Source organism: Pleurodeles waltl, chromosome 6 (genome assembly GCF_031143425.1).
Source record: "Pleurodeles waltl isolate 20211129_DDA chromosome 6, aPleWal1.hap1.20221129, whole genome shotgun sequence".
NCBI lineage: Eukaryota > Metazoa > Chordata > Amphibia > Caudata > Salamandridae > Pleurodeles > Pleurodeles waltl.
The window spans coordinates 82,429,465-82,437,102 of NC_090445.1; the positions used below are offsets into that span (position 1 = coordinate 82,429,465).

The following is a 7,638-nucleotide window of genomic DNA, read 5'->3' on the forward strand; positions in this document are numbered from 1 at the left end:
GTCTGATGAGGACATAAGACTGGGGTAGAGCGAGAGATGGAGAAAGAGAAAGGTGCCTGTGTCGAGTCAGCAGCAGAGAAAATGAAACAAAGGGGCCTCCTGGGATAACCACACACTACTTCCTCACAAAGAACACACAGAGGGTGTGTGAAATGTCATAGGCACAGCAGCCCGGCTAGCTCAGTCGGTAGAGCATGAGACTCTTAATCTCAGGGTCGTGGGTTCGAGCCCCAAGTTAGGTGTGATGCTTTTTAAAGGCTACTCCATTTTCGGGTTTAACATAAACTCTCACCTTTTTCAGATATTTCGCTGAAGCTTAAAACTACACACACACACATACTGCAGTTTGCCTCACGATTCCCACAGGTCTCCACACAACGCAGCACTTCCCGCCCTGGGAGGCGCCGCTGGGAGCGGTCCTAGGCCGAGCCTTTCCTGCGCCCTTTCCTATCCTGAGCCGCCCGTGCTTACAGCGAACTCGGAGTCCGCTCCGGTCCGTCCTGTCCCCCCCCATCCTTTCAAAAAGAGGAGTTTAATGTCTCATCCCTGCTGGTGTTATGATTAAAGTAGGTATGAAAACTACTTTATGTCGGCAGCGGGATCTGATCACAGGACTGGGGAAGATACTGCTCTTGAATGTGGCGCCTTACACCGCTCGGCCATTCCGGCAGCCTCTGGAGCACAGCTCTGGAGGCTGACTGCCACCCCGCGAAACAGGGAGCGTTCACACTGTTCTCTACTGGACATTTAAGTATGTGCCCAGAGACAGGTTGAGAGGACAGATGCATGTATGTACCAGAGTGAGCTCCAGAGAGACTGATGGGGACATAAGACTGGGGTAGAGCGAGAGATAGAGAAAGAGAAAGGTGCCTGTGTCGAGTCAGCAGCAGAGAAAATGAAACAAAGGGGCCTCCTGGGATAACCACACACTACTTCCTCACAAAGAACACACAGAGGGTGTGTGAAATATCATAGGCACAGCAGCCCGGCTAGCTCAGTCGGTAGAGCATGAGACTCTTAATCTCAGGGTCGTGGGTTCGAGCCCCACGTTGGGCGTGATGCTTTTTAAAGGCTTCTCCTTTTTCGGGTTTAACATTAACTCTCACCTTTTTCAGATATTTTGCTGAGGCTTAAAAATACACAAACACACATCCTGCAGTTTGCCTCACGATTCCCACAGGACTCCACACAACGCAGCACTTCCCGCCCTGGGAGGCGCCGCTGGGAGCGGTTCTAGGCCGAGCCTTTCCTGCGCCCTTTCCTAGCCTGAGCCGCCCGTGCTTACAGCGAGCTCGGAGTCCGCTCCGATCCATCCTGTCCCCCCCCATCCTTTCAAAAAGAGGAATTTAAAGTCTCTTCCCTGCTGGTGTTATGATTAAAGTAGGTATGAAAACTACTTTATGTCAGCAGCGGGATTAGATCACAGGACTGGGGAAGATACTGCTCTTGAATGTGGCACCTTACACCGCTCGGCCATTCCGGCAGCCTGAAGATCACAGCTCTGGAGGCTGACTGCCATCTCGCGAAACAGTGAGAGTTCACACTGTTCTCTACTGGACATTTAAGTATGTGCCCAGAGACAGGTTGAAAGGACAGATGCATGTATGTACCAGAGTGAGCTCCAGAAAGACTGATGGGGACATAAGACTGGGGTAGAGCGAGAGATGGAGAAAGAGAAAGGTGCCTGTGTCGAGTCAGCAGCAGAGAAAATGAAACAAAGGGGCCTCCTGGGATAACCACACACTACTTCCTCACAAAGAACACACAGAGGGTGTGTGAAATGACATAGGCACAGCATCCCGGCTAGCTCATTCGGTAGAGTATGAGACTCTTAATTGCAGGGTTGTGGGTTCGAGCCCAACGTTGGGCATGACGCTTTTTAAAGGCTTCTCCATTTTCGGGTTTAACATTAACTCTCCCCTTTTTTAGATATTTCGCTGAGGCTTAAAACTACACACACACACACACATCCTGCAGTTTCCCTCACGAATCCCACATGACTCCACACAATGCAGCACTTCCCGCCCTGGGAGGCGCTGCTGGGAGTGGTCCTAGTCCGAGCCTTTCCTGCGCCCTTTCCTAGCCTGAGCCGCCCGTGCTTACAGCGAGCTCGGAGTCCTCTCCGATCCATCCTGTCCCCCCACATCCTTTCAAAAAGAGGAATTTAAAGTCTCTTCCCTGCTGGTGTTATGATTAAAGTAGGTATGAAAACTACTTTATGTCAGCAGCGGGATTAGATCACAGGACTGGGGAAGATACTGCTCTTGAATGTGGCGCCTTACACCGCTCGGCCATTCCGGCAGCCACTGGAACAAGGCTCTGGAGGCTGACTGCCACCTTGCGAAACAGGGAGAGTTCACACTGTTCTCTACTGGACATTTAAGTATGTGCCCAGAGACAGGTTGAGAGGACAGATGCATGTACGTACCAGAGTGAGCTCCAGAGAGACTGATGAGGACATAAGACTGGGGTAGAGCGAGAGATGGAGAAAGAGAAAGGTGCCTGTGTCGAGTCAGCAGCAGAGAAAATGAAACAAAGGGGCCTCCTGGGATAACCACACACTACTTCCTCACAAAGAACACACAGAGGGTGTGTGAAATAACATAGGCACAGCAGCCCGGCTAGCTCAGTCGGTAGAGTATGAGACTCTTAATCTCAGGGTCTTGGGTTTGAGCCCCACGTTGGGTGTGATGCTTTTTTAAAGGCTTCTCCATTTTCGGGTTTAACATTAACTCTCACCTTTTTCAGATATTTCGCTGAGGCTTAAAACTACACACACACACATCCTGCAGTTTGCCTCACGATTCCCAAAGGACTCCACACAACGCAGCACTTCCTGCCCAGGGAGGAGCCGCTGGGAGTGGTCCTAGGCCGAGCCTTTCCTGCGCCCTTTCCTAGCCTGAGCCGCCCGTGCTTACAGCGAGCTCGGAGTCCGCTCCGCTCCGTCCTGTCCCCCCCCATCCTTTCAAAAAGAGGAGTTTAAGGTCTCATACCCGCTGGTGTTATGATTAAAGTAGGTATGAAAACTACTTTATGTCGACAGCCGGATTTGATCACAAGACTGGGGAAGATACTGCTCTTGAATGTGGCACCTTACACCGCTCGGCCATTCGGCAGCCTCCAGAACACAGCTCTGGAGGCTGACTGCCACCTCGCGAAACAGGGAGAGTTCACACTGTTCTCTTCTGGACATTTAAGTATGTGCCCAGAGACAGGTTGAGAGGACAGATGCATGTATGTACCAGATTGAGCTCCAGAGAGACTGATGGGGACATAAGACTGGGGTAGGGCGAGAGATGGAGAAAGAGAAAGGTGCCTGTGTCGAGTCAGCAGCAGAAAAAATGAAACAAAGGGGCCTCCTGGGATAACCACACACTACTTCCTCACAAAGAACACACAGAAGGTGTGTGAAATGACATAGGCACAGCAGTCCGGCTAGCGCAGTGGGTAGTGCATGAGACTCTTAATTTCAGGGTTGTGGGTTCGAGCCCCATGTTGGGCGGGATGCTTTTTAAAGGCTTCTCCTTTTTCGGGTTTAACATTAACTCTCACCTTTTTCAGATATTTCGCTGAGGCTTAAAACTACACACACAAGCATCCTGCAGTTTGCCTCACGATTCCCATAGGACTCCACACAACGCAGCACTTCCCGCCCTGGGAGGCGCCGCTGGGAATGGTCCTAGGCCGAGCCTTTCCTGCGCCCTTTCCTAGCCTGAGCCACCTGTGCTTACAGCGAGCTTGGAGACCGCTCCGGTCCGTCCTGTCCCCCCCATCCTTTCAAAAAGAGGAGTTTAAGGTCTCATCCTCGCTGGTGTTATGATTAAAGTAGGTATGAAAACTACTTTATGTCGGCAGCGGGATTTGATCACGGGACTGGGAAAGATACTGCTCTTGAATGTGGCACCTTACACCGCTCGGCCATTCCGGCAGCCTCCAGAACATGGCTCTGGAGGCTGACTGCCACCTCGTGAAACAGGGAGCGTTCACACTGTTCTCTACTGGACATTTAAGTATGTGCCCAGAGACAGGTTGAGAGGACAGATGCATGTATGTACCAGAGTGAGCTCCAGAGAGACTGATGGGGACATAAGACTGGGGTAGAGCGAGAGATGGAGAAAGAGAAAGGTGCCTGTGTCGAGTCAGCAGCAGAGAAAATGAAACAAAGGGGCCTCCTGGGATAACCACACACTACTTCCTCACAAAGAACACACAGAGGGTGTGTGAAATAACAAAGGCACAGCAGGCCGGCTAGCTCAGTAGGTAGAGCATGAGACTCTTAATCTCAGGGTTGTGGGTTCGAGCCCCACGTTGGGTGTGATGCTTTTTAAAGGCTTCTCCATTTTCGGGTTTAACATTAACGCTAACCTTTTTCAGATATTTCGCTGAGGCTTAAAACTACACACACACACATCCTGCAGTTTGCCTCACGATTCCCACAGGACTCCACACAACGCAGCACTTCCCGCCCTGGGAGGCACCGCTGGGAGTGGTCATGGCCGAGCCTTTCCTGCTCCCTTTCCTAGCCTGAGCCGCCCGTGCTTACAGAGAGCTCGGACACCGCTCCTGTCCGTCCTGTCCCGCCCCCCCTTCCCATCCTTTCAAAAAGAGGAGTTTAAAGTCTCATCCCCGCTGGTGTTATGATTAAAGTAGGTATGAAAACTACTTGGCAGGCAGTGGGATTTGATCACAGGACTGGGGAAGATACTGCTCTTGAATGTGCACCTTACACCGCTCGGCCATTCCGGCAGCCTCCGGAACCCGGCTCTGGAGGCTGACTGCCACCTCGCGAAACAGGGAGAGTTCACACTGTTCTCTACTGGACATTTAAGTATGTGCTCAGAGACAGGTTGAGAGGACAGATGCATGAGTGTACCAGAGTGAGCTCCAGAGAGACTGATGAGGACATAAGACTGGGGTAGAGCGAGAGATGGAGAAAGAGAAAGGTGCCTGTGTCGAGTCAGCAGCAGAGAAAATGAAACAAAGGGGCCTCCTGGGATAACCACACACTACTTCCTCACAAAGAACACACAGAGGGTGTGTGAAATGACATAGGAAAAGCAGCCTGGCTAGCTCAGTCGGTACGGCATGAAACTCTTAATCTCATGGTCGTGGGTTCGAGCCCCACGTTGGGCGTGATGCTTTTTAAAGGCTTCTCCATTTTTGGGTTTAACATTAACTCTCACCTTTTTCAGATATTTCGCTGAGGCTTAAAACTACACACACACACATCTTGCAGTTTGCCTCACGATTCCCACAGGACTCCACACAACGCAGCACTTCCCGCCCTGGGAGGCGCCGCTGGGAGCGGTCCTAGGCCGAGCCTTTCCTGCGCCCTTTCCTAGCCTGAGCCGCCGGTGCTTACAGCGAGCTCGGAGTCCGCTCCGGTCCGTCCTGTCCCCCCCATCCTTTCAAAAAGAGTAGTTTAAGGTCTCATCCCTGCTGGTGTCTTGATTAAAGTAGGTATGAAAACTACTTTATGTCAGCAGCGGGATTTGATCACGGGACTGGGGAAAATACTGCTCTTGAATGTGGCACCTTACACCGCTCGGCCATTCCGGCAGCCTCTGGAACATCGCTCTTGAGGCTGACTGCCACCTCGCGAAACAGGGAGAGTTCACACTGTTCTCTACTGGACATTTAAGTATGTGCTCAGAGACAGGTTGAGAGGACAGATGCATGAGTGTACCAGAGTGAGCTCCAGGGAGACTGATGAGGACATAAGACTGGGGTAGAGCGAGAGATGGAGAAAGAGAAAGGTGCCTGTGTCGAGTCAGCAGCAGAGAAAATGAAACAAAGGGGCCTCCTGGGATAACCACACACTACTTCCTCACAAAGAACACACAGAGGGTGTGTGAAATGACATAGGCACAGCAGCCCGGCTAGCTCAGTCGGTAGAGCATGAGACTCTTAATCTCAGGGTCGTGGGTTCGAGCTCCATGTTGGGCGTGATGCTTTTTAAAGGCTTCTCCATTTTCGGGTTTAACATTAACTCTCACCTTTTTCAGATATTTCGCTGAGGCTTAAAACTACACACACACACACATCCTGCAATTTCCTCACGATTGCCACAGGACTCCACACAACGCAGCACTTCCCGCCCTGGGAGGCGCCGCTGGGAGCGGTCCTAAGCCTAGCCTTTCCTGCGCCCTTTCCTAGCCTGAGCCACCCGTGCTTACAGCGAGCTCGGAGTCCGCTCCGGTATGTCCTGACCTCCACCCCCCCCCATCCTTTCTAAAAGAGGAATTTAAGGTCTCATCCCCGCTGGTGTTATGATTAAAGTAGGTATGAAAACTACTTTATGTCGGCAGTGGGATTTGATCACAGAACTGGGGAAAATACTGCTCTTGAATGTGACACCTTACACCGCTCAGCCATTCCGGCAGCCACTGGAACAAGGCTCTGGAGGCTGACTGCCACCTTGCGAAACAGGGAGAATTCACACTGTTCTCTACTGGACATTTAAGTATGTGCCCAGAGACAGGTTGAGAGGACAGATGCATGTACGTACCAGAGTGAGCTCCAGAGAGACTGATGAGGACATAAGACTGGGGTAGAGCGAGAGATGGAGAAAGAGAAAGGTGCCTGTGTCGAGTCAGCAGCAGAGAAAATGAAACAAAGGGGCCTCCTGGGATAACCACACACTACTTCCTCACAAAGAACACACAGAGGGTGTGTGAAATGACATAGGCACAGCAGCCCGGCTAGCTCAGTCGGTAGAGTATGAGACTCTTAATCTCAGGGTCGTGGGTTTGAGCCCCACGTTGGGCGTGATGCTTTTTAAAGGCTTCTCCATTTTCGGGTTTAACATTAACTCTCACCTTTTTCAGATATTTCGCTGAGGCTTAAAACTACACACACACACATCCTGCAGTTTGCCTCACGATTCCCAAAGGACTCCACACAACGCAGCACTTCCTGCCCAGGGAGGCGCCGCTGGGAGCGGTCCTAGGCCGAGCCTTTCCTGCGCCCTTTCCTAGCCTGAGCCGCCCGTGCTTACAGCGAGCTCGGAGTCCGCTCCGCTCCGTCCTGTCCCCCCCCATCCTTTCAAAAAGAGGAGTTTAAGGTCTCATACCCGCTGGTGTTATGATTAAAGTAGGTATGAAAACTACTTTATGTCGCAGCAGGATTTGATCACAGGACTGGGGAAGATACTGCTCTTGAATGTGGTGCCTTACACCGCTTGGCCATTCCGGCAGCCTCCGGATCACAGCTCTGGAGGCTGACTGCCACCTCGCGAAACATGGAGCGTTCACACTGTTCTCTACTGGACATTTAAGTATGTGCCCAGAGACAGGTTGAGAGGACAGATGCATGTATGTACCAGAGTGAGCTCCAGAGAGACTCATGGGGACATAAGACTGGGGTAGAGCGAGAGATGGAGAAAGAGAAAGGTGCCTGTGTTGAGTCAGCAGCAGAGAAAATGAAACGAAGGGGCCTCTTGGGATAACCACACACTACTTCCTCACAAAGAACACACAGAGAGTGTGTGATATGATATAGGCATAGCATCCTGGCTAGCTCAGTGGGTAGAGCATGAGACTCTTAATCTCAGGGTTGTGGGTACGAGCCCCATGTTGGGCGTGATGCTTTTTAAAGGCTTCTCCTTTTTCGGGTTTAACATTAACACTCACCTTTTTC

General features: G+C 51.5%; 1 non-coding gene across 1 annotated transcript; it reads left to right on the forward strand.

The window, feature by feature from the left end:
• Positions 1-983: 983 nt before the first annotated feature.
• On the forward strand, positions 984-1,056 carry TRNAK-CUU (transfer RNA lysine (anticodon CUU)). Its single transcript has one exon. It is a non-coding gene; the product is annotated as a tRNA-Lys (tRNA).
• Positions 1,057-7,638: the final 6,582 nt, after the last annotated feature.